The sequence below is a fragment of the Balearica regulorum genome, chromosome 3 (genome assembly GCF_011004875.1).
Source record: "Balearica regulorum gibbericeps isolate bBalReg1 chromosome 3, bBalReg1.pri, whole genome shotgun sequence".
Taxonomy (NCBI): Eukaryota; Metazoa; Chordata; class Aves; order Gruiformes; family Gruidae; genus Balearica; species Balearica regulorum.
Genome location: NC_046186.1, coordinates 83,208,174 through 83,235,095, shown reverse-complemented (window position 1 = coordinate 83,235,095; position 26,922 = coordinate 83,208,174). Strand labels below are relative to the sequence as shown.

The following is a 26,922-nucleotide window of genomic DNA, read 5'->3' as shown; positions in this document are numbered from 1 at the left end:
TTTAGCTGTATTTGGGGCTGCCAGTGCAGGGTTAGATTCTCTGCCTTGATTGGGTTTATTTGTAATGTTGACAGTAACTGAACACCAAGATATAAACACAAGTTTGTGCTCATGCTTCACTAGAAGAACTTCCTTGCTGCTGAAAATAATGCTTTTGCCCAACAGTAACTCTTTTATTTTCATTCAGGCAGTGTTTTGGATACATTATGCTACTCTTAACGTATTCCCATGTTCGAGTTCCCAAGAAGGCAGGCTGAAACATTGCCAACTCTATTAAGCCCTTTCTGTTACACTGAGTCAGCTGCTGTGATTTTACCTTTGCTCTTGGTCAAAGTGTTACACTCTATTATCTTTTTGTTCTTTTTTTAAACATGTGAAATTGCAATACAAGTGTTGGTTCCATGTGCCTACATTTCCTCTTACTTCAATGACAAAACCAGCACATTACTTTTATTATTAAGACAGGTACACCTAGAAGCCCTTGATGTTTTCCCACGGGATGCACAGCCTAAACATAAAGGACAGACAAAAATGGGAGAAATTAAGCACCTTTATTTGCATTTATGAACAGGGAACTGAGGTAACCACAATTAAAGGGGCACTTAATTCCTTCTTATTGAAAGGCCAAACAAAGAAGCCTTCAGCGAGGCTAAAAATAGACGAGGACCAGCAGGTCTCTGTTCTGCAGATGGCTCTGAACATGGTTCTGCTCACCGGCCCCAGCAGTGCCCAGTCCAGCATAGCCATACGTCCATGTGCCCCCCCGCCTGAGCTCAGGCCAGCAGCCCAGGTCTTTGCCAGCACCTTCCCTAGGTCAGCACAGCTCTCCTGTTCCTGGTACAAGGTGCTCCCAGAGCTGCTGGCCTTCTGCCACCTCCACTTTGATAAGAGTTCTTGCTGGATTGACATCTGCAGTGAAGGCTTGTGATGGCTGCTTATATTGATCATTGAAGACCTCCAGAATGGCAGCTGTTGAGAAACAGCTGCCGTGCGTAGGAGGTTATGGCAGACCTTCCCCAAGTGCCAGTCCGTGGGAAGAGTTTTGCAGCTCTTACAAGTTGAAGGTGGAGTCAGTCATAACCTGACTTACCTTCCTTAGCATTTTGAAGTCTGGTGAAACATGATGCATAATGACACGCATTCTGCCTTTGCAAGTAGGAGACTGCCTTTGTGCCGAGGTGTCTCATCAGTGAACCTCACCTCAATGCAGAGTGCTTATTCAGATGTAACCACGAAAATGAGGACTGGCTAAATAATGCCTCCGATTGAAAGGATCCACTGAAGCTCATTGTAATGATCTTAATGACTTCCAATTCAGCTGTGTCTGTGATACCAGAGTGCAAAGGTAATTATGGAAGTGCTAAATACTATTATTATTTGATATTAGTGACAGGGTGGGGGTGAGACCTGGTGAGTCCTTCCCCCATCTGGCCTAGAGAGGAATGAGGGTTGCCCCCTTCCCTCCACCCCTCTCAAGACCTGGGAAGGAAGGACTCCACAGGCAGGGTGGAGCCAGGACTCTGCTCCCTCTTCCAGCTGTGGCAACCTTGGCTCTTTGCCTCCATGGTGTCAGGAGGTGGCTCCTTTGTGCAGCAGGAGCTTTGGTGCACGTGCAGCAAACTGGGAGAAAGGAGAAGTGCCCCCACACCACCCTTCCTGCCTCCATCTTGGCAGCAGAGGAAGCAAACCTGCTGTCTGTCTCTGTCCCCTTGCTGGTCTTTCCCTCAGTTTACTCTGTCTCTCCTGTGGCCCTCTGGTACTACTTGATGTTGTTGGATTTTCCCTTCATGCTCTCTCCTTTCCTGCTGGGCCCCACCAGCACAAGTGCTCCCTTGGTTTGCACGGGATTTCTGTTTCCTCTGTGTTGGCGGCTCAGACTCCGAGGGTGAGGAGGGGGCCATTCAAACCTGGCTTTGAGTGGGATCTTGGACCAGATCACCTCCTGAGGTTCCTTCCAGCCTCAATTATTCTGTGATTTGGAGGCCCTGGCTCGCTACCGACATTGTTCTAGCCCGGGAAAGTGCTAACCCTTTGACCCATGAGGAGTTTTTAAGGAAACAGTGATAACTTATATGGTTAACAATTTGCTGCCTGACTTTTGTGTAGGGCCCAAGAGACTACATGATTTGCGGGAACCCTCCATGTGCCAGGGTCTGTACTGCAAAGCTGCAAGCACCAGCCTTGCAGGCCCTCCCGGAACATGGGTGAAATGGTGAGAACACATTCAACTAGCTCTGCTCACTGCCCGTGCCAGCCCGCGCTGGGAGAAACCTGTGTGGTGATGATTCAGACTCAAATGATTACTTGACCCAAAGGAAGGCTTGATGATACACTGAGGCTGGGACACACCAGCAGTGATTATAAAATGATTCACTGCCTGTGCTCTGCCATTCAAAACATCCTCTGTATTGCACAGGCAGGGCCATTCACGGAGGCTGCAGTGAGGAAGTGATATTTGCACCTTTTAGCTGCCACCTTCCCACCAAACCTTTCAGCCGCCGCCTCTGGCATGGTGCTTGTCTCTGCTGACGCTAGAGAGGTTTGCTGGCCGGAGGCAGCTCCCTGATGCTGCTGTGTGGTTACAGCCAGGCACCTCCTGCTGATAATGTCCATCCTCACCCTAAGAGGGTTTGGCCAAAAGTGTAACGCAGCCAGGCATCCCAGTGTCCCCCAACACCATCCTGTGCAGTTTGGAAGCACTTAATTGGACTTTAATGCTAAACTGAGGGGCAAGTGGGAACTCAAAGTCCTTTAATTCTCTGTGCTCCAGCCAGTAATTTGCACATCATTCTTCAAAACCCTCATAAATTCTTTGGCCTGCTATTCCCACTTCCATTTTTCCTGCTGTCAGAAATGTGGAGCTCACACAGCCCGGACTGCTTCTGTGTTTCCTTTACAGAGGGGCACATAGTCTGCTGTCTCTTTTCATTTCTCACACTCCTGTCATTACTTTCTTTCTTCCTGTTCCTCCCACCTTTTTGTCCTTCACTCTTCCTCTCCTCCAGATTTTCTCCTGCCAGATATGTGCACTCATATGGTTTCACCAAAATGGCCTGAGTGCACTCATCTATCTAGACTACGTCTATCTTGTCCTGCTGAATGCTTCCCAAAGTGCCGATATTACTGCATGCAGAGCAGGGAAGTCCTCAGCACCTGGCAAGTACTATTTCTCCTGACCCAGGAACTGATACTGCTTGTGGTGGTTTGCTGGAGGCACTGGTAAGATCTGAGGCATGGAAAGTTTACTCATGTTGGCTGGGACTCACAAACGTGTTGGGGCTAATAACACACATGGCTTGTATTGTGCTTTCCCTGAAGCTAAGTTGAGCAACATGTTAGTTAACAAGTTAGGCATTACTCAGAGCTCCTAAACCTCGTGTTTTGCCAGTGACAAAGTAGCAAACTTGTAGTACAACAATCCTGACATTTTCTGTGTAGTGTAATGGCCAAGCTCCAGCGGAGTTGTGCTCCATCCTCTTCATCTTACAGTTCTGCCTGGACTTTTTTCAAATGTAAGTCTTCAGCTGTCATGCACTCTTGCCAGCTATCCTATATGTCTAAATCATTAGGTGAACTATTTGGGAAAATAATCTATCTATATCTGATGAATGTAGCCCTTTCTTCCTGTGAGTGAACTGTCTTCAGACTGTCTTTCAAATGTATTTTACGTGTAGTAGTATTCGTTGTGCTTTGTCTAAACCTGTGCTAGCTATGGATTCTCTGTGTGCTCTTGGATATAGCTGTGGTTTTAAGTACCCACTGCTGGTTATTCATAGCGCACATTTAGTCATTTAACAAACATGGTATTAGTTCTGCTCTCTAAGTGGATGACTAATGCTCTTATAAATAGGAGGAATGTGATCTGAAAGGTCACGTGAATGTTCCCAGTGTGAACATATCACTAAACTATGAGACTTCTCATTCCAGGAGCATGCTTGCAAAAAAGAAAATGCTCATTATTAGGAAGAAGGAAAAGGTTTCAAAACCCATTCAAGCAATTTCTCTGCTTTAACTCAAACAACTTGCAATTGTTTGTTGAGTTTTGCATTGCAAAAGGTTTTTGCAATGTTTGCTTTTCTCTGCAATCTCTCCTGACCTGCTTGCAAACATAGGAATTGCCCCCTTGGAACAGTCCTGATGTCTCTCCTGTGCCAGTGCCCTCCTTTAGAACATATCAGGACCTGAATGTTTCTTAAGTAGATATAAGAAACATCCTTTAAATTTCTTCCTAACCTCTTTCACATCCCATTGGAAAGCAGGACAAAACCTAACACTGGATTCCAATGGAAATGAGAAGACCGCACAGTACAGGTTTCTGTACTGCCTGTAAGCTGCCAGCTTTCCTCAGCTCAGTGCCATGGAGAGAAGATCCTCTGCTCCCCAGGCGGTGGAGGAGGAATGGGGGTGCTGCCTCTGAGGTGAGGTGCTTGCTAATGCAGCCTCCTGAGAGGTCTGGTTTCTCGGTCAAAGAAAGCAGGAGGTAAAATGCAGCAGACCAGCTATGCAGGCACCCTCGTCTTTTCACTTTTATCAAACAAAAACAAAATAACTGAATGCTGCTGCTCTCCTGCCATTACAAGGTTTAGTTTATATTCACAGGAATACAAGGCTAAGGAAAGAAGGAGTGGTGGCCTCAGGACATTCAGCTTCATTTCATGGCTGTGCCACAGACTTGCTGAGGATATGTCGGTAGCGTATGCTTAGCCCGGGTTTGAGCCCAGTCTATCTTCAGGCACTGTCTCTTTGGGCCATTAAAGTCCTTGTCTGGCCTGCAGCACTCCTGTGGTCAAGTCTGAGGCCTTCCTTGGCTGGAGCAGTTCGGGGAGGGCCATCATGCTGGGGCTGGGGCAGGAGTGTCCTGCGGAGACTATGTGCCAGGGGTTGGGCTGCTGCTGCCGCCACTGTGATGCCAAGACCAGTGAGGCACCTCTTCTGCTTGCCCTTCCAGTGGAGAAACAGGCAGCCATGGCATCATATTCCCCCCCTGTCTACAGCTCAGGTTAACCCAGGTACTCATCTCTTGGGCTTTGGGCTGGTGGAACAAAGCAGGGTGAGATGCTCCTGGGGGAAGGTTCAACTCCCATCTGGGAGGTGGCACTGGCTGCATCAGCACTTCTCCATTCAGTGTCAGATGTGACGGTTTAAGCCACCTGTAGCCGAAGTTAGTTTGACTTTGCACTGGAACAAAGTGGAGGAGAGGACTTGCACGGCTGGCTCAGAGATGTGTCCTGATCAAAACAGGCAGGTACATTGGGTCGCTGGCCAAAGCCCGAGGCACAAGCCTGGGTGGCATGTGGCCATGCCTGTGCTAATAAACCGGGCAGGGGCAGGAACTGCGCCCTGATTTGTGGCTGAGTAACACTGTCTGGCCATGGCGTAACAGGTGAACCCTTTTGCCCTCCAAACCCATGTGGCCACACACAAACTACCTATCGGGAACAGTCCTGGCCCATGCTGACTCCTGGACTGTGCTTGGGAATGGTTTGGGAGAGTGCTAAACTGTGCCCAGGACCGCATTAAGAGCTGGAGGGAGGGAGGGAGAGAGGGAGGGAGGAAGGGAAAGAGGGAGGGAAGAAGGGAGGGATGGATCTCCCCGGCTCGTACCCTGATTCACTGGCTTGTTTTCTGCTCCAGAAGCTACCAGTCTGGCTGGTGTTGGGCAAGTTACCTAATGCATGATATAAGAAAGAGAAGACTCCTCCAGCTTCATTTCTCACCTTTGTGCCCTGTCTCACCTGGGGGTAAGAGTGCGTCCTTACCTACAGAGTAGTGAGACTGCCAGGATCGGATACATTGGGAAAGTGGGGTGTGGTACAGGGGAAAGTCCCAATTCGCTGCAGTGGTTTATAGAAATTCGATTCAGTGAAGACTTGGGCCCATGGTATACACATGCCATAAAGATAGTATTCCCAGTTCACAGACCTATCGTAATTTTGTCCATGCCTATTATACAGTTACGGAAATGCATTAGCATAAAATTACGTGGGCTAAAAGCAGTCAGTTGTGTCCTATATTCTCCTCCTGCCAGCCTTTGTCTTGACTTTAGGTTGCAGCCTAAAAAGGACAGTGGAGGATCTGGGTCCCCCCAGGCAGTCTATACACAGTCAAGAAGTCCCAGAGATTTGATAGGCTATACATGGTGTTTCTTTCTGAGCACATGACATGTTTCCTAACTTCTGCAGTCTCGGAGGTTTGATTTCAGCAGAGGATGGTATATATAAATGGTACTTGATTGAGAAGTGCATATGCAGGGCTTATGAAACAGTGTGCATGTCTGCATATGCGTGCATTGAAATAACAGGGCAAAGGTGACCACAATATATTATTTACCTGCCAGCTCAGATTTATTCGCCTGCCTTAGGGACTCCTGACTTTTGTCTCTCAGATTTTGTTGCTAGAGAAAATTTTGGTGTGAAGAACTGTGTTTGAGGGTGCTCTCCTATGGCTAGTGTCTGGGGGCTGAGTGGTACATTCAAACTGAAATCAAATGTTCCACCCAGGTTATTTTGGGCGTGCCAGCATTTGCTTGTTTGTGGGTGCATCTGGATTTTTCCTCTCCCTTGGTCAGTAGCAGAAGCATTTTTCTTATTGATGGCGAGGAGATGGTAGTGGTGGGGGCAGGTCTTGTTTGTCGCTGCTGGCCAGCTGACAATGGACAGTGATAAAAATACAGAAAAAGATGGGAAGAAAGGAACGGTTTGTGTAATTACGCCTGATAAGGATCAGCATGACATTAGGTGTGCTATAAACATATTTGAAACCTACACACGTAAACACATAAAAGAAAACATTCAGGACATGGAATCAGGTTCTTCCATAGAGCAGCCACAATTACATAAAGAAAAAAGGATTTTTTATACTGTGGTGCTGGCAGTCAGCCTTCCCTCTGACTGCGCCTGGGAGACGAGTGTGTTTAAGTGTGAGCAGAATAAATGATCCGTTCGTAAGCAGCATGGCAGACACCTGTGTAGCATCTCACTGCAGCACCTTCCTATGCCGTCTGGGTGTCAGGGGCAGGCATCACGACTAGTCACATCAAACCTAGTTACAGTAGATCTTCAGCAAGATCCTCAGAGGTGACTGTTGGAAAAATGCACCTACATGTTCCAGATAGATCTTTTTTCAGTGCTGTTCAAACCTTGCTCCCTACAGTTGCACAAACACAGACCTGGTTTTGCATGTTGCAGGGCAGTTGCACACCTGAACAGGAGCCATTTTGCAAAGGAGGAAGGAGCAGCACCCACCCTTCCCCCGAGCTGCCATCTCTCTCCCGGGGTTTGGGAAAACCAGAAAACAAGCCCCCCTCAAACTTTCTCTTTTTCCATGGTGACACAACAGAATAAAACAGGATTTCTTTTGAAGCAGTAACAGGACAGGCTTTGCAGCATTCTTACAAGGGTGAATTTAAATGCCAGAGAGTGGAATTTCCAAATGCATTTCCCTTCCTACACCTTTCTTTTTCATCTTCATAAATCTGTGTCAATTTTTAAAGAACCTATTTTTGGGGGAGGAAAGGGGACAGAACAAGTGATGAGCTATTCAGAGCTAAAAGAAGAGATTCATGCTGCTAGAGGTAAGACTCTAGAAAAATGTGTCAGTGTAGCAGATGATAGTTCTCCTCTCTTAATGCCTCTCGTGAAGCATCAAGGTATGCGTGTTTCTCAGAGGGGCTGTACATCTCAGAGGTAGTCTATGAACTGCATGTTGAAACGGTTGCCATGGCAGTGACTGAGTATAAGTTACAAAGCGTGATTAGCCAGAGTTGGCCTAAATAGCTGAAGGGAAAGAAAAAAGAAAGAAAGGAAAAAAAAAAAAAAGCCAAGGACTTTCTGTTATTTCTAATACAGATCCATCAGTATTAGACTGTGCCAGGAAGAGGAAGCGGCGCTAATGGAGAGGAGCTTGCAGGAGCACACTCCGCACACCAGCCAGGGTTCCACCAGCAGCGTACGTTGCGAGAGGACCTTCACCCCTTACAACGTGCCAGCGCAGCAGCTGCGCACTGGGGAGGGGATATTAGTACAGAGCAGTCCTGTTAGCGTTGATGTGGTGAAACGGTACTTCACCAGAGTTGGAGGTGAGGCCAGGGCACAGCATGGTCACAGCGCTCTCCTGGCTGATGCCTGGTGTAGCCACATTAGAAAGTGGGAGGCTGGCCAGCAGAGAGGTTGCAAGGCTTGCCCCAAGTGACACAGAGGGCTGCTAGCCTGGGTGGGATGTTAATTGGTGAACTCCCTGTCCCTACAGCCATTCCAATTCTTCTAGCCCACTAGCCTATGTCTGCTTGAAGCATGCCTCTGAAAGGCATCCCATCTTCATTTGGAGCCTAAGAATTGGAGAATGCAGCCCTTTTTGTTAATTCATTGCAGTGGTTAGTCATGCTTGCTTGTTAAAAAAAATAATTGCACCTTATAACTAATTTAAATGTGTATGGTATTAGCATTGAGCCTCTGGTGCATGCTGTGTTCTCTGCTATATTAAAAAAAAATTACTTCTTGAGATCCTGTGGGTTTTGGCTGTGAAGGTTTCTTAGGCACTAGAGTCACTTTCGAGCTTGCCTTTGAAGAAGCAGAATTTTTTTAGTTTTCTTTTAGATCTTCTCAGGGAAAAGTGGAAGATTGGGAGACTAAGGTGAAGACATCTCAATACCAGGTTGTCCTGGTTCCAGCTGGGACAGAGTTAATTTTCTTACTAGCAGCTGGTATAGTGCTGTGTTTTGAATTTAGGATGAGAATAATGTTGATAACAGACTTGTGTTTTAGTTGCTGCCAAGCAGTCAAGGATTTTTCAGCTTCTCATACTGCCCTGCCAATGAGAAGGCTGAGGGCACCCAAGAAGCTGGGAGGGGACACAGCCAGGACAGCTGACCAAAATGGGTCAAAGGGATATTCCATGCCATGTGACATCATGCTCAGTATATAGCTGGGGCAGTTGGCTGGAGGCAGCATGGCTCAGGAACTAGCTGAGCATTGGTTTTGGGTGGTGAGAAATTGTGCTGTGCATCACTTGTTTCTTATATTATTATTCTTCTCTTCCTTTTCTGTCCTATTAAACTGATTTTATCTCAATCCATGAGTTTTACTGTTTTTCAATTCTCTCCTCCATCCCACTGTGGGGAGGAGTGAGTGAATGGCTGTGTGGTTGTTTTAGCTGCCTGCCAGGTTAAACCATGACACAGGTCCAGATGGAAAAATGTCCTCTCTAGAAGCTGTAGAATGCCACATTAGGGGGCCAGATGCCCAGTGTAAAATCAACAGAAGAGATTTATGCAAGCTGAGAGCATGCAGCTAGGTGTTTGCAGGAGCAGAACCTCTTAGCCTGATTCTCTTCTCTCATAGCTTTCTAAAATAGAGAAGTTTAATTTACATTAGCCTGGAGTGCTTCTGCTTCATAGTCCTTTGAGTGAGATAAGACATGAATCTACTCAGGCCAATCCATAACATTTGACCACTTACCAAGGATATTTTTCTCCCCTCCAGTCCTAAGGGATCTGTAGATTCCTCCTTTAAGAGGAGTACAAACCAGTGGTACTTACTGCAGTTAATGGACATCTGTTTTGGCTGGCGGAGCTGGGGTGAGAGAGATCGTATGGCCTGCACTTCAGGAGGAAGAAAAGAAAAACCCACAAGACAGCTATTTGCCCTGGATATCAGGTTGGCTTTTGCCATTATTTGCAGGAGTCTCTTCCACTTCTTGCATCTCCTAAATCCTTGTCATCCAGGTTTGAAAGCTGGGACTATCTTCTTTGGCACCAAGTCAACAATACGTTTTTTAGCACCAGCAGCCATTCATATTTTACAGTAGTGTTTCTCTCTGTTCCTTTCAAGCAATAATCGTAAATATCAGCTTTCACTCCTAGAGCACCTTTCATCCCAGGGGCTCCTAAAGCACTTTTCAAGCTTAACAAGCTTATTGCAGAGTACTCCTTTAGAAACAGTGAAACTCGCTTCCCATTAAAGCCTGATTTTGGGATAACCCCCCCCCCCCAAATTATAATGTCTTCAGTACACCAGGGAGCCTTTGCAGCTGTTATTTACTGTACATGTTCCTTTAAAAAAAAAAAAAAAATTGCTTCTTGCTCCTCCATCTCCCATCTCCCCCAACTTAATCCAGCAGTGCTGAATTACCTGGGGGAGAAGAGTGCAAGTAATGAGAGATAATCATCCCTTGTGATCTGAGGAAGTGCTTTTTTCTTCTGGAGTCCTATCACTGCCCTCAACAGTTTCTTCTGGCAACCCCATTTCCATCCAGTCTATTTTCTCTTTATCAGGGCAAATATCCTGGGGCAGAGTTGAATGTCCTGTGGCTTTAGCCAGAGAGGTCACCATCCACAGTTGGGCTATGCTAAGGATCATGTGAAAAACTGTAGTCCTCTTCAGGACAAAGTCAGCTGGCCTAATTTAAGTCACATTCCCCTGCAATCAAAGCAAAGCTCGTTGCTTTGCATTGAAATTAATCACGACCTTTCAAATGGTCCTTATTTGGCTCATCTGTGGGAGCAGTAAGCCCAGAAGAGGAGATTGTTGCTGGTGATTTCTGAGCTGAATAGTTTGTTTCCTAATGAATTGTATGATTAATTTTAGGGTAGCTTGACTCTGACCAGTGCCAATTTGTTTTCCTTGCTTTCAGGAGGATTCAGTATGGTGGGACCTGTCCGTCTCATGCACAGAGCTTTTTTCCATGCTGACTGTGTGGGAAAGTGGTCTCTCCTCAGCTTGGCTGAGAGAGGCCCAGGTGAGGCACATGAACTCCTGTTGCTTCTCCAAGGACACACCAAGAGCCTGCGGTACAAGGGGGAACAAAAGCCCTATCTCTGGTTCAGTGCTTCCACCGCACAAACATAATTTATCAATAGAGATAGCTTTAGATGAAAGATACATCAAAGCATATTTTTGGCTGCTGCTTTCAGAAGTAGTACTAAATCTCCTGGGGGAATGCAAGCAGTGAGATATGATCCAAGTATCAAAATCTCCATCTTCTTAGTGTCTCTCCTTCCCTCACACTGGTCGGGTTCACAGGGAAACCCTTTCTTGGGGTTGTTATGTCATCTATTCCCATCAGTAGATTTTGGTTCAGTAATGCATTTTTGTTCTTTTCCAACAAAATGCTGCTTATTTCAACACTAGCTCTGAAGATCTGTAAATTGGCAAAGGATCCAAAAAGAATAATGAACCAGCAGTTACTGTTTACATTGGCCACCTTGCATAAGTGCTGATATTAGCATTTCTGAAAGGATTCATTCATCACTGAAAAAAGGTTTGTACCTGTGAATAAAAGCTTGCTTGGCCGGGCCTGTGTGCCTCCTTTCCTCTATCAACAAAGCTTACAAATGTCAAGAGATGGTTTTGCAATGGATGTTAATGCATACCTATTATGTCAGGATGAGAATAAGCCATTGAAAATATTCCATGTCTATCTCTGATGGTGTAATGAAAGCAGCAGTAAATTTAAAGAAAAATCATATTTATTTTCATGTGTCTTATTCGTGTATTTATTTCTTCAGAGACCTGGATATATATATTGAAAGTGGCTCTCTTGGGCTTTTTTTGAAGACTAAAATCCTGCAATACAACCTCAAGCCCAGTGATTAGTTCTCACGTCATGGAAAAGCAAGTAGACCTGCACTAGAAAGAACAATGGCTGTTGAAAACATTTTGCCCTTTCCAGACTATGACCTCTTCTGGGGATGTCAGCAAAATAAACATCCTTTTATAAAGTACCCTTAAGTCTTCCTTACCTCCTTCTGTTTGTCACACTTGTTGCAATTTGCCTTAAATTAGTTGCCCATGAGGGTCATCCCCCCACCCAGAGAGATAACGTTCTCTGCTTCTCAGGGGCCATGATTTCAGCACGTGGCTCTGTTGCATGTTGCACAGAAGGAGCAGGAATAATGCTAGAAACCTCTAAAGGGCTGAGTGGGTATATAAAAGGCCAGAGGTGCACATAAGGGATTTAATTGTAAGTGATCAGAGAAGAGGCGCCTGCTCTGCAATGGGCAAACACTTCTGTGCACAGAATCAGGATAATTTCCCTTCAATCCGGGGCGGATTGCCAGCAGTCTCAAATGTAATCCTCACGGTATTACTTCCAAAGATGAAACGAGGGTATTACGGGCATCGCCACTGAGACAGGTAATCTTTAAATGTAGCTGCAAATTGCCTGGTTTAATGCTAACAAACCCTAATGGTGAGGAAGAGAAGACAGGCAGCAGCACTGATACAGCATAATATAATGCGATGGCTGATATAAATGTGACTCATTCTAGCCAGAGGCTTTAGTGTAGGAAGTCGGGTAAAAGATATAAAAACAAATCTGAATTTTTTTTCCTCCCCAGTGAAGGTCACCACCAGGAATAGCATGGGAAATAATTAATGGAGGAAGAAATGTTCCCCTTCTAATTTGAAGTATTGTCTTGCTTCACAGTTTTGTTCTCCTCTTTGGGCTCCCATAACAAACACCGGCAAACACGCAGGGCCTTTCTCCCTGAAGCCGCTGATGGATATCCCACGCGGCAGGCAGTGAATGCAAGGGACTGGCTGTGCAATGCTCACGGTGTCTGTTAATGGGTGTCCGCCTCGCTGGCAGTCCACCCACCAGCAACGTGCTGAATGGGCCTGGGAGACTGAATGGGGCTCTATGCAATGGCAGCCAATTTTCCTGGCCAACCTGGAGGAGCAGCGCCAAGGCTGCGTGTGACAGCCCATGCAGCCTGCTACTGAGGGGGTTTCACCCCTTTTCCTCTGCTCCCGAGCCCTGAGGAGATGGGTCTTCTTTCCAGCCCCAGCACAGGTCCTGCTCCTTCAGTCCCTGTGCTTCACGCTGGAGGACTTGGGCAATACAGGGGCCACTGCACTTGTGATGGCACAGGCTGTTCTCCACTCCTCCCACGGAGGCCTGAGAGGCTCTGGGCTACTTGTTTGCTCTCTGTGATCAGCACTGCACTTACACAAGGGCAAGGGGAAGCTACACAGCTGTGCCTGCGGTGCAGCGTGCATGCAACGCTGTCTGGGGTGGGAGCCATCCACAACACCACCCATCTGCAGCACAGGAATGTGATGCTGCAATTTAATTCCCTTTCAGCAGAGTGCTCTTTGAGTGGGGACAGGTGAGGAAAGCAGTGAGGGCCCTGCAGGCTGGAAACTGGTGCAGCTGAGGGGCTGCTGCTCCCTGGGGCACAGGTTTGTTTTCTTCCAGGTGGCTGTAGCAGGGAGGAGTGCTGGTGGGAAGCTCTGAGCTTTGCACTCTCGACTAAAATCTCCTGTGTGTGACTCCGTCCCTTCTGCCACAAAGGACTGGGTATGTTTTCCATTCTTGACTGCATGTGGCTGCTCCGAATATCCCAGGTTATCTGTGCACAAGTCAGCTGCCTTTCCCACTTCTCGGCTCTTGAAAGCTCACCAGGCCTTCCTCGCTGCCCAGCGACCACATACCAGGGTCGTTAAGGCAGTTAGCACAGGGTTAAGATACATTCGTTTTCAGAGGGCTTTTCTTTCAGGAGCCCACGAGGTGAGAGTTCAGATCCTCCCTCTCTCCCTCAGCAGGTTCCTGACCCTACAGTGGACTGTCAGAGGTGGGAGCACTGCAGAAGTCCTGAGTACCCTTGAGCTTCCATATAGCACAGGAAAAACCTATTACGGGAAAGCTGCTAATGGCAGAGGTAAGCTCTTACTTGCATTTTCCACTGGTGTTACAGACTCTGGAGAATCAGCTTGTTTCGGCCAGGTTCCCAAACTGCTTTTTGGTGTTTATCCAAAACAAGCCTGTGCATTGAGGTTTCCTACCCCAAAATTGTCTAACAAAATGAAAGGAATGACCTCAGTTGCACAGATGCTTCTCCATCTGGTTCCGCAACTAGAGCGGGGCCAGGACACAACCCCAGCTTGACTCCTCTCTTCTCCCCCAAAAGGAGCCATTTGAGGACACTAGACCTTAGTCCAGATCTGACTTTGACAGCTGACCCCTCTCTGTGTAGTGAGTAAAATGCAGAAAGCTTTAAGGCAGTTCAGAAGCGTGGCTGTACATAAGTGTTGGGTGTTTGGATGGTAGTGCTCATAATGCTGTTCAGTCTGGAGTATTTGGGGAACAAAGATCAATCCCATAAGGACGATCTGTCACTTAGCATGTCTTCATGTTGACTTGAAGTCTGGACCTTTCATTCTGCTTGCTTTCTCACTTTCCAAGGCATGTGTGTCACTCTTCTAGCGGTCTCCTCACGGTCATGAGATCTGGGGTCACACATTCTCTTACCTGGGGTTTTCACAGCTGCTGCTCCTTGAAACGGTTGCAAGGGATGCTGACTTGAGTGGGATGACCTGTTGCTCTCAGGTTTATTTCTTTATAGCATCTCTATCAAGAAAGACTATAAGACACATAATTCAAATACTTCTAGCACCATAGCCTCGTCAAACTCAAATGTTATGATTCCTTGTGAATGTAGGTTTTGTGAGTTTTTATTCTCTTTTTGGTGAAAAAAGACGTTATGTAATTCAAGCTTTTTCTCCTTCCTTCTCTTTTTTGCACTCAAATTTACCATATTTGCAGATAGACTGTGACTGTTAGCAGTTGGTATGGTGCAATGGGAGCAGATCCATAGAGGCGGCTGTTTGGTGCTGAGGACTTGGTATGTCAGGGGACTTACATCAGACTGCCTCCATTCTGATTCCCAGGGACCGGATGCTCATTAGGGGTTGGAGCACAGGAGGTGCGCCCCTGGACTCCATCTCCTGGTTTCCTTTCGCTAAAAGGGAATCCAGTTAAAAAAAATTGCTCCCTGATGTAAATCAAAACATGGCAAGTGGGACAAACAGGGGATCTGCCTCATAAACTCATTACTGATGCAAACAAAACCAGGCACATAGAAAGACCGGTCAAGAGACCAAGCCTAGAGACATTGCTTTACCGCGGAGTCTCACATGGTTCAAATGTGCAGCAAGCGGATCAGTTATCTGGCTAGTGAAACAGCTGTTTAGCTTGGCTGAGCAGCTCTCTTATTCTTTCTTGGATATAGCTGCTAATCTATTCTTCCCTACTCATACACCCCCCCAGCCTTCCCCTCTTCCAAACCCTCACTAAGCATATACCTATATATATATATAAAAAAAATATGTGTGTGTGTAGGCAGTTGTGTCTGCTGCCGGGATTTCCTCCCAAACAATACCTGTTGTGCTGGCCGCAGCGGTTCTCTTGGTTCCCATGCTCAGAGCAGTTTGAGTTTCCTGCTGGCTCAGCAGCAAGACTTTCAGGGCTTTTTATACTTATTCTTCTTCGGGAGCCAAGCAGAGGAGCGCAGTTTGCCTGTGAATAGCGAGCTGGCCGGGCAGGCAGCAGGAAGCTTGCATACTAAACCGTGTGAACTTTGAGGAAGGGGGCTGGGGGCCACTGGCTGGGCTTCACGAGGTATTTGCTGCAGCCTGCTGCCTTATAAACTTATCATCTCAGCACAGGGATGCTCCCCCCCACTCCGCAAAGGAATGAAAATGTAAAATGGGAGTGGAAAGAAGTGAGAGAACTGAAAATGGAATTACAGAAGACACACAGGGAGGGCTTGGAGAACAGAGATGAATAAGGAGGGTTGGGTTTTAATTATTTCCATGAACCCCTGTGCCTGGGTTTCCTGCATGGAGCGGGGCCACGGCACCTCACGCTGTGCTGCCCCGGCAGTGGCCGCACCGTCTTCTCTGGGTAGGGGCAGCTTTTCTGGTTATTGCCCAGGCAAATTCAAAAGCACAGAAATGAAAACACACTTCCCTCTTCCCCCTTGCACTCCCTCCTCTACTCCTTTCTGTTGCTGTCAGCAAAAATTAATAAATAAGTGGGTTCCTGTTTGCAAGGACTAGGCATCACGGGGTGGCTATGAAAGAGGGGTTTGATCAGCAGCGACATGAAACGTGCCTGCTTGTTGGTCATGGGCAAAACTATCTCTGGAGCAGGGAGAGGGGTGATTTGGCAGGTGCTGTGGCTCCGCTGCAGATGCAAGCGTGCTGGAAGCATCCTTGGAAACAGGCGGGAAGCGAGAGGAAGGAAGGATGGGCTGCAGACCAGCTACCTGCCTCTCACTCGTGTCTGCACAAACAAATGAGGAAGAGGCTTTGCCTGTGCTTTAAAAATGAGGTGGCAGAGGATCACACAAGCCGTGCAGATGCTTCCTGAGCAAGAGTGGCCTGATGTGGGCATGGTGCTGTGGCAGGTGCTGGTGGGGTGGCCCTGTGCAAGGACATCTGCTGCACTGGCCTGGCAGGCACTGCCGGAGGGGTGGCAGGGACCGCGGGACAGGCACGAGCACCGTGCGCGTAGGATCTCTTTTTAGGGTGATGGCATGATGGAGAGGGCCAGTGGGAGGTGGAAATGCTCAGCAGAGTGACAGACCAGGAGATGGGGTGCAGTGAAGCTTGGTTAGTCATGCTGTAAGCATCATTGTGAAATGATGCAACCTTCCTGGCCTGATCTGAAATAACAACAACCCACAGCTTTCCCTCTGTTTGGCAGCACCCTTCTCTGAGGGATTTCTAAGCTGCCCATTACTCTAGGCTCTAAATAATCCAAAAATACACAGTAAATCTGAGAAGTTGGGGCCCCTGCTCCCCTGCCCAGCTCAGCAGCAGTCTGTGTCTAGCTCCCAAGCGAGCACCAAGCCAGGTGACACGTCTGCTTGGCACCTGCATCCTCCTGATGTCCCCCCAGGACAAGTAGCCTTGCCCAGAGGTTCCTGAGTACTGGGGAGATGGGGAGATACGGGTCTGGGTCCCAGAGTGGGCTTGTGGGGAGCCACTGGAGGTCCTGGGGGGACCCACCTGCCGACCTCATCTGGATCCCAAACAGTCTCTGCCTACACAGCCTGGGGCAGAGCTCAGGCACCTCCGAAGGTAGCCAGTGCCTTCACCGTGGTCGTCTTGGAAAGTACAAGGACAGTCCCAAATTTGGGGAATTTACCATCAAATTCATGCTTTTTCTGTTCATCTCTACTCCTGGCTCAGCAGCTCAGTTTAAATTACATGTAATTGATGACTTTGGTGCCTCTGTCTGTTTTTTAAGGTTATTCAACATTTTTTATGAGGCCAAATGTTTAGTTGCCTGTAGCCCCTGCAAACTTTCTTGTTTACCGCTTAGCTGTTTTTTTTTTCTGTGTGGGTTATCTGTCTCAGGCTGAATGCATCTGGGAAGCTTCAGCAAAAAATGTTTTTGCTTGCTTACAAGAAAGAGATGAGAGAAACAATTTTTTTTCTTCATATTCAAACATGTTCTTAAAGTGATCTGTTGAGAAACTCTAGTACTTTCTGCCTTTGGAGGAGAGGCTTGAAATTTGGCAGATATCAGGAATGTGCCTTTGGTTGTTCTTCATGGAGGGGGAAGAAAAAAAAGTTGAGCTAGGAAACCTTAGGGGGAAAAAAGCCTCAGATCTCAGACGTTCAACAGAAACTTCTTAAGAGTTAGAAGCTGAATTCTCTGAAGGCACTTGCGCAGTGGAGACTTGTTCAAGTCTGGCGGCTAAATCAGAGACGAGAGTGTGGCAGGCACACCGCAGCCTCCTGCTGCAGGTGCAGAGCAGCAGCTCGTTCCGATTGCTTTTCTGTGCTGACAAGGTTGCTGCGGTGCTGGGGACCAGACCCCGGAGGTGGTGTTGCACGTGCTTCTTTGCTGACAGGGGAACACGCGGGAAGGCTGATGTTGACTGGGGCTGGGACCTGGCTGAGGAAGGGAGGTAGAGAGCCCTACTGCAGGGCAAAGGCTGAGCCCCCCCTCCCCGGAGATGGGGACTGATGTCTGATGTGGAGCTGGATGTGGGAGCAGAACCAAGGCAGAAGACAGGCTGGAAGGACCAGGAGGAGTCAGGTTTAGGAGTATCTCTCCCCACCAGATCATACCTCCTGCAGAACCTGGGATACAGCAGATGCAGGGATTTCTGCTGCGCAGTAGTTGTCTGTTGTCAGCAAGTATTTGGGAAAGCCATTGGCGTGGGCTGTGACTCATTCCTGCCTCATCCCTCAGCAGAGGTTGATGGGATATCAGTACTCCCAGTTATTCTGCTTTTCAGGCACTATGGAATTAACATCTGAGAATAAGAGCCAGTCCTGCTGGTGAGTCATGCAGCCGGTGTGATGCCACATGATGGGATTCCTGCATTTTTGTTTCGGTTCGCCATCTGCAAATCAAGGAAATGACACAAACCCAATGTAGACTGAAAGTATGGCAAGTTTCTAGGGTCAAGCACTTGGTGGTTAGAAATGCTCAATTTAACGCTGCCCTCGCCATCTGAGCGCGGCTCCCGTCTCCACAGGCATCATGATAGTGTTGCTTACAGCTGCAGGATCAAATGCATAAGTAATTTTTTTTTTCTCGCCTCTTTTAATGCCCAGAGCAGACAGTTCTCAGCAGGTGAGTGGAGGCTGTGCAGGGAAGGGTCCTCATCCTGCCTCGTTGCAGCTGGGCACGACAAGAGGATCCCCCGCTCTGCCTTCACGCCATGTGGACTCCAGCTCTTGGCAGCAGCAGCAAGACCAAAACAGATGGAGTCCTCAAATAAATTATCTGCCAAACTCAAACAAGTCCCCATTGGGCACATGCAGAGTGAAGTTTTGTGTAACTTGACCACAGGTGGGAAAACTTTGGACCCTCGTGAAGGCACGTTCCCCTTCCCTGGCTGAGCATTGGTGCCAGCCTCTGAAGACAGAGGCACTTAATCTTTCGATTTGGACAGAGCAACCTAACGTATATTTTGCTAATCTTATTCTGGGAGACAGCTGAAGTATTTTAGCTAAAAATTACCAAAAGAGTCTGCCTGAGGCAGACATCCAGTATGGAGTATTTGGGCTCAAGCAGCTGAGATTTGTCAAAGCTGTGCATAGTGAAAAGCAGTCATTAATGGGAAGTGTTAAGCAACTTTAACTCCAGACAGCGCTCACAGGGCAAAATGAGAAACTTTGACTCTGTGGATGGTCCCACTAGAAAAGATGTGTGTGTATGGGTGAAATCCTGCTGCTATGCGTTCAGTTAGCAAATCGCTACGGGCGAATACTGACCTGCATTTGTAATATGGCATTTGCAGGTTCCAGGGGTGGACTTGCTGTTTTGCAGGCTTACCGGTTACTTTGTGGTTTGCTGTTAAATCAAACGCTGAGGAGAAATGGTGTTTTAGTGATGGTAAATTGTGAAGAGAAGCACGTGGGATTCCTCCTTCCCTGTGGGAGGAGGAGGTGGCAGCGCAGGGGGACGTGGATGCTCGTCCCGACCCTGCTGGCATGTGGCACATGTGGCAGGTCGCTTTGCGGGAAGGTCTCATCACTGCAGCTGTGAGTGGTCCTGGGGACACCTCCCAGCTTGTCTGACTACCTCTGCACTGGTGGAGGCTTTGGTAGGGGGTTGAGAGGGTGTGGTGGTGCAGCCGCCCTTCCCTGGGCCGCTTTGCGATCCCACCATTGTGTTCTTGTCTTGGTTACAAGCGCAGTGAGTCGGGATGATCAGGTGCTCCCTGACCCTACCTGGAACTCCTGCTGCCTGGATCATAGCCTGATCTGCAAGGTACCAGAATTACCAAAAAACCAACCAACCAACCACTGACCAAAGTCAATCCTTTTGCGATCCTACGTGAGATCCTTTGAGCTCTCCGGGATCGCAGTGGGCTGTGACCCAGTATCTCCCCTGAGCTGGATGCCTCTCGGGGTAGATTTCGCGAGGATTAAAAAATCGTCTGCTGACAGATGCCCACAAAGAAAAAGAGTTCAAAGATCATCTGCTGACAAATGCCGACGAAGGAGAAAAGTGAGTAATTCACTACAATTTGTGAAGAGAGAAAATCTTGATAATGGGTTAACCTCTGTATCTCTGTGTGTGTTGATGTGTATGTGGTTTGATTTAGGAAACTCTGTCATATCTCTCATGTGAACGTTGCCATTTTCAAATCTTTAAGTTGCAAAATTTTTATTATAACAAATTATGTTGAATAGCTTTTTTTAATTGGCTGATAATTGAGTCATTAAATATCATACAATCTAATCTCGTGATTTACCATAACAGTGTTAATACATCTTAAATTGCTGCTACCTCAAAATTGTGTAAAAAAATCAACTTGTGACACATTGGTGTAGTCAGCAGGATCCCAATGTCACTATTTGCGACAGAGGCTGCGAAGGTTCGTGGCGGGGTCTCACAGCCCTTCCTGCAGAAGGGGAAATGCAGGCTGGCAGTAAGAGGTATTTTCCTTTCTTGTTACACTTCATCTAAAGCTCTGTAAACAGCACTCTCTCCTTGATGTTGACACCTTCAAATGATTTTATCTCCTCCTTAGGGGTTTATTTACCCAAACTGTACTATTTAGTTACTTAATCTTCCCTTTAGTTATTTGACTGTTGTTCTTTACTGAATTCTTTCCAATATGCCAATGTCTTTTTTGGCACATGAGCGCCTGCAGTTACTTTCTCTGTTTAGAGGGAGGCTCAGTCTCAGCAGCATACTGCAAAGAGAAACCATCTTCCTTCTGCTCTCTTATAAGATGCTCTTCACCTCTCTGCAGGTTAAATCAGGCCCTCTTATTTTATAAACCAGCATCTAGTTTGCTACTCGTTCTCATCCCTGTGTTAGGCCCTTTTCAGCAGCTGCTACAGATTATTTTTCCAAATATGTTTCCTTGCACTGCCCACATCCCAGGCAGGAGCTGATAGCTGCTGTTTTCCTTCCCAGTCCCCCATCTCAGAAAGACTTTTTTCTGAGACTGAAATCCTAACAAGAAACCGAAGCTCGCACACTCTTCTCTTCTGCATTACTAAATCCAAAATGATCCTTTTGGAAAAAGAAATGCTTTGCACGTTTGTAATTCTCCAGCCTGGGAAACAATTCCATTCCATTCAAGGCTGCACTGTGCACTCCCTGCGTGCAGGCTGATGGCTAGTTTGGTTACATGGAAAAGGGAAGGGCATTAAAACGGTGAGCAAGGCTCTTCCGGAGAAGGATGGGCCAGAGCCGTCTCAGTCCAGCCCTTGGTTATTCTGGGCACTAATGCATTCTGCCGAAACTTGGGCAGAGGTTTAAAAGCTGATTGTTTGGACGAGTAAAAGGTTTGGAATGATATATGCACTTTGTATGTGCATGCTTCACTTTTATATTCCAAGTGCATTAGGATGTGAAAGGAGCTGATTTCAACTTAGTCTGCAAATGAAACCCAAGCCCAGGCTGCGAAACATGCACTACCTGAAGAGCATTTACTAGGGTGTTCATGCAGATTTTCTTAAGAAACCTTTTTGACTATTTCTTCCCTGCAGGCATTAGAGGTGGAAATAGGATAGGTTTTGGACCTAACCTCACAGTCAGGGAAAGGAGAAAGGCAAAGGGGTTCATCCAGGTAGCTCCCCAGTACCGTTGTGTTAAACCAGCAGTGAACCGGGAGCTTCTCCAAAGCTGCGGGAGCCACATGTCCCACCCTGTTTGCCTGTGGCTGCCGGGTTAATTTTTCTTCTTTTGATGTCTGAACACTTCAAAGCTTTGTTTAGTATGGGTAAATAAAAACTAGCTACAGCCAATGGAGAGACCTGGAAACCATTTGGTACAGAAAGATCACAGGATTCTGAACACAGACATCTTTTAAACTGAAAATAATACATACATTTAAACAGCAGAATGTGCAAATAGAGTCATAATGGCCACTATCAGGAGGTACTGGCAGTTTCTGTGAGCAGAAAAGTCCTTGTCTCGGAGGTTGCTGCTGCTGCTCCTCAGGCTTCTGTCCATTTCTGTGTTGTTACTTGCAGTGTTTAAGCTCCATTAAGCTTAAGTGCATAAATTTTCTTTGGCTATTCAACCCCAGCCACTTTTGGGAAGGAATTGGCCAGAATCCCCGAACCTAAAATAATCAAACATCTCCCTTTCCATTAGAAAGGCTCCCATTTATCTGACAAGCAGCGCAAAATGGCATCGGTAGCTCAGTACAAGCATCCTGTGAGAAACCTGTTGTTGCAAAACCAGGCAAGCGGCTTGCGCATACGCAGATAAGGTACCTTTACCAATACCCAGGTTGTTACACGGCATGTCAGTATATTTGGTTTCATAACACGTGTTACTTTTATTATCAGCCTCTTGGTTTCTACCACTCTCTTTAGAAATATTCCAGCCACGACTTGTAACCTTTACAGGCTCATCCAAGGAGCATGGCCTTTCAGACACTCCTTTTGCGAGTATTTGTTGTGCTCCAGGAGAGGATGTCTTTGTTTCAGGATTGTTCTGGGCATGAGAATTAAAAATCAAAATGGAGATGGTGGCCAGCCCAAAGAACCAACTGAAGTAATTTTAATGAATTTCTTTCCATACCTGCCAATCCACCCTCCCCTGCAGGAAAAACAACTCTCAGGCGAATAAAGCGTATGGCACGGGAGATGGAGTGCCAGTGCCAAGTTTGTCTTTGCCTTAGCAGAACTCACTGCAAGATGCTGAATCTGCAGATCTTCTGGAACATGCTTTTCGAAAGGGGAAGGCATATTCCCACCACCTTTTTAGCTGGGCTTCTGGGCTCTCGTTGTTGAAATCCTCAATGGGTAGGACATTATTGTGGCTGCAGCGCGGGCAGACACACAGTACTATGTTCAAGCTAGCTGCTGTGGGTAGCAGCACATGTGGCAACAGCAAAGAAAACCCATCAATGAGGTGCGCTAAATATTTGAGAAGGATCTGAAGCCCACACTAACCTGCCTTCTGCATGCATGTGGGATAACTATCTGTGACGACTGCTGTTTCGGCAGTGTGGTTAGACAGCCTGTTCCTGGCCATGGTTTGTTATCCAGTTGGTGTTTATATTGCTGGGAATATTTGAGGACATGACTGTATTTGAGCTGTCCAGATGTGAGGCGTTCAGTGCAAGTCTCTCCATCATGACTTGCTCTACAGTGAGCTCTCGCAGAGAGTGAGCTATCGCCACAGGTTATTTATCCCAAAATAGGCGTGGAGTGCTGTGAGAAGGTGCCGCTCTCCATCAGCTCAGAGAAAACCCTCAATGCCAGCTCAGCCTGTGGCCAGCCATTACAGCTCGCTCTGCTCCCAGCTCAGCCCCATCAAGTGAGGCTCTGGGAGGACACGTTGCTGGTGGGTCCTGATGTGGCACAGGTAAATACGACCTCACCACCAACTTGCTCAGCTCTCTTCTGAAGGATGTAGGGCGCTGGAGGAACTGTAATTTAAGTGCCTCTTAGCAGTACGCCTCTCCACGGTTGGGTGACAGCTGAAGAGGAGGTTTGAGTGTCAAAATTAAGAAGTTAGGCATCTAAGGCCTTTATTGGACCTATCTCTGTGGGGACTGATGCTGAGCAGGCTTACATAAAAGGAAAAAATCCCCTGCTGAGTTACTTGAATCTTTCTGACAGCTATGGAAATGTTTGTGCTGTGTACTCTTACAGATGTGTTTCTTCTATAGGTGCTCTCAGACCTGAGAGATGAGGCCATCGTTTTACCTGGACACGTGCCCTGGGGGGACACCATGGGTTGGGCAAGGGGTGCTGCTCTCCCAGGACCTCTTGCAGCACTTTGGCTTGGAGATGTTTCGTAAGGCGGGAGGTAAAGTCCCCACCTTTGGACCCACACCTCAGGAAGGCCTCCCACTGTGGGTAAGTGATGCCTCTCTTTCCACAATGTAGAAGATACCCGGCAGGGTGATGAAATTAATGGGCCAGGGAGCTCCTTTGTTTAAATGAATGCTGGGAGAGGTGGGGGGAGGCTTGGTTTTTCACATGGTTAATGTTCCTTTTTAGTCCTCTCATGGCAACCTGTGTACTTTGCAGTTCAAAGTCACATGAATCTCTGCTCAGCAGAAATGTAAATGTTTTGATAAAACTGTTCTTAACAAGTTTGATTCGTTTAATCAGCTTGATTAACTGCAGAGCTTTATTGTCTTTAATTGGGAAGGATTTAATATAAACCACCATATTTTTTTGTAATTTTGTGAAGAATGTGGCGGTGTGTAGGATCCTGCTGCCTCGGCGGTGGTGCAGGAGGTGCCTGTCTGGCACCCAGACGTTCCCCTGCAGCTGCACGTGTTCGAGAGCCCTGGAGAACTTTGGGTGCTGAGCCCATCCCTGGGCGAGGAGCAGGATGGACATGCAGCTGAAAGCGTCTCAATAGACCCTATTTCTTTTCTCTTGTGTTTGCATCTCCTAGATGATTAACCTCCCCTTCCAGGAAAAATGCAGCATGCCTCTTCTGACAAGTCCCACAAGAAAGGAAGCGTGGTCATCCACAAGAGCCTTCTCCTTGTTTTGGTTCATAACCAGCCTCAGCCTGCACTGAGTTTTCAAAGGCCAGCTGAACAAAATCCCCAGGTTTACCAGTAGAAAGGGGAAAAAAAGAGCTGATCAGAAAACCTCAGCTTGCATACACATCCCAGCTGGTCTTTCCTCTCTTCCATTTAACATGGCAGACTGACAGGCTGTAAAATATGTCCAGCTGGAAAGAAGATCATTTTGTTTTACTCTGCCCAGCCTCATTTTTCAGAGCTGAATGTCCAGTTGTATACCTGTGTGAAACCTCTGAGGCCCTGGAGGCTTAGTGCAGCATTATTATTTTTTTTAATAGGCGGTTTATTGTCCACATTACGTTTTTCTGTGCCTTTTGATCAATATCGCAGACTAGAGAAACCAAGGAGAGATTGAAAACAAACGAAGTCTCCCCTTAAATTTAGTCTGCCCGACGCACCGGAGCAAGCAGAGCATGGACACAGTCTCCGCACCAGCGGGTTTGCTGGTTGCTCAGCGAGCGCTGCTCTCTCCTCACACTGCCGTGCTGCAGAGCTGCTGCTCAGCGGGTCTCAGGGGTCTTGTCATCAAAATCCAAGGGCTGAGCAACACGGTTTCACAGCTCTCTTCAGACAGCTTTGTGCTTTTACTCCCACCTGACTCTGAAGTGGAATTGGCACCTGAGAAAACGGTGTATTTCATAAGAAAGGAATGTTTTTCATCCTTTCCTAGCACTTCCATGGTCCTTCTGCATGTACGGCTCTCACAGGCCAGTGTGATGCAGGAGACGACATTTCTAACAGCAAACAAGCCAGTTCCTCTTTCACCTTTGACATTTCTACATGATATGAAAAGCTCTCGGCTGTTCACCGAAAGTTAGTATTTAACTTTTTTTTTTTTTTTTACAGACTAAACATTCACAGGTCATATCCTGTACTAGCAGTTGTTTTAATGGATGCACTGCCAACAAAGACACTTGGGTTTAAGTGGCTGATCCTTTGCGACCGTAATGGCCTTTAATGAAAGGTTTTGTCTTCATAAGGCCGAAATGTTCTTTATCCAGCTTTGGCTTTTGAAAGAAACACCGCAAATGTTTTTGGATCAGATATGAAATGTTGTGTAAATTCTGCTAATACCAAGGTGGAAAATCTGTCCTTTCCTTATTAATAGACTGTATTTCAAAACAAGGGGAGGGTTAAAACCTAAATGTTTTTTATCCTATGAATTCATCAAAGTTTTACATCTCCAGCAAGGGGAATATTTAAAAACAGAATAAATATGTAAAAATAAATTAAATATGAAACTAAAGAAATGGTGGGTTTTTTTAAAACTAGATTTAGCTTTTCTTTTCAACTCCCCTTCTCTGAAGTTGCTTGCACTTGGGGATTGTGCCTCCTGACCCTCGGAGGGCTCTGGCAGGACCAGGCAGGGACACGGGAGCCCCAAATGACTCTTCACAAAGGCCGAGATTCAGAGCTGTTCTTCAACGTGATTTCAGTCCATGCTGCAGTCACTACGGCGTGTGTTTGAGGCTGAGGAGGCCACAGCTTACCGGTGCAGTCAGGAAACTGCTAAAAGCTCCGTCAGTGTTCAGGATGCAGCATGGTTTGGGCGGCTTGGAAAAAGAAAGTCTTATCGCTGGTTACTGGATCCAAGGAGAAAGCAGCTATGTGTTGCTGATTACCTCCTGGGAGAAGTAGCAGATGACTGACAACTTTTAAATTGCTCTTTCATTGTGCTGTGTGAACTGCACATGGGGACTGGAGCTGCACCGGAGGCTGTTGCATCACAGATTATGCTTTCAGCAGAGCTTTGCAGAAAAAAAAATGAAAGTAAACGGTGTTATTTTCAGCCTGAACAGTGAGCAAATTCTCAGTATCTAAATGAGAGCCCTTGAAGTAAGCTCCAGGTGTTGCAGGAAGTGGTGGAGGTGATTCAGTAAATGTCACACTTCCCTCCAAGTCAGTTCTGAAGTGGTGTCCAAAAATAATATTTCATGGGCATCTGGCTGTTTGAGATGGCCCTGCTTCTTCATGAAAACTAGTGCTACCTGGCACCTTCCTGATTTTACACCACCTGTCTCATGTTTGCCTTTATCTTCCTGTCTTTGTTCTTCCCTATGAAGATATAACAAGTCTCTAAAAACAAGCATTAACCCCTTTTATCCTCGTTCCATTGCTTTCATGCATTTTCTTAAATATTTACGCCCCTTGACTGACTGATATTTCCTCTGCTGCTTTAGTCCAACATATTTTTCTTTGCAACTGCCCTATTCAAGCATTGATGGGGGGGCAACTAAACAGCTGCCGGGTTGAAGCAGGCAGAGGGGTGCAATGGAAAAGAAAAAACAGGTGATACATGGACTGCAGGCAGAGAAGCATCAGCTATTTGTGCGTGGGCATTGCAGGCTGTGGGTGCCAGGCGGGCAGAGGCATCAGGATCTTTGCTATTCTTCATGGACAAGTCTGATGAACTTCTGTAACCACTGTCTAGTTTAGATTTTGTAAACTAGCACTTCTGTTTTTATCTGAGCCTCATCTGAAAGTGATTTTAAAGTAGTTGTCTAACCACAGGGGTGTCCGCTCCTGCAGCTACAGCAATGCTTTAGATCAGGTACTGGTACGTCCCTAAAGTTAACCCTAATGCACTACTACAAGGAGGGATCTCAACCCCAAGTCACCCCAGCCCCGAAGGAGCTGTCTTGCAGCAGTGGGTTAGG

At 46.9% G+C, this 26,922-nt stretch overlaps 1 long non-coding RNA gene across 1 annotated transcript; it reads left to right on the top strand.

Annotated features, from left to right (window-relative positions):
• The first annotated feature begins 952 nt into the window (after positions 1-952).
• LOC142601042 (uncharacterized) lies at positions 953-25,515 on the top strand. Its single transcript, XR_012834598.1, has 3 exons — positions 953-3,512; positions 23,390-23,579; positions 24,130-25,515. It is a non-coding gene; the product is annotated as an uncharacterized LOC142601042 (long non-coding RNA).
• The last annotated feature ends 1,407 nt before the right edge of the window (positions 25,516-26,922 follow it).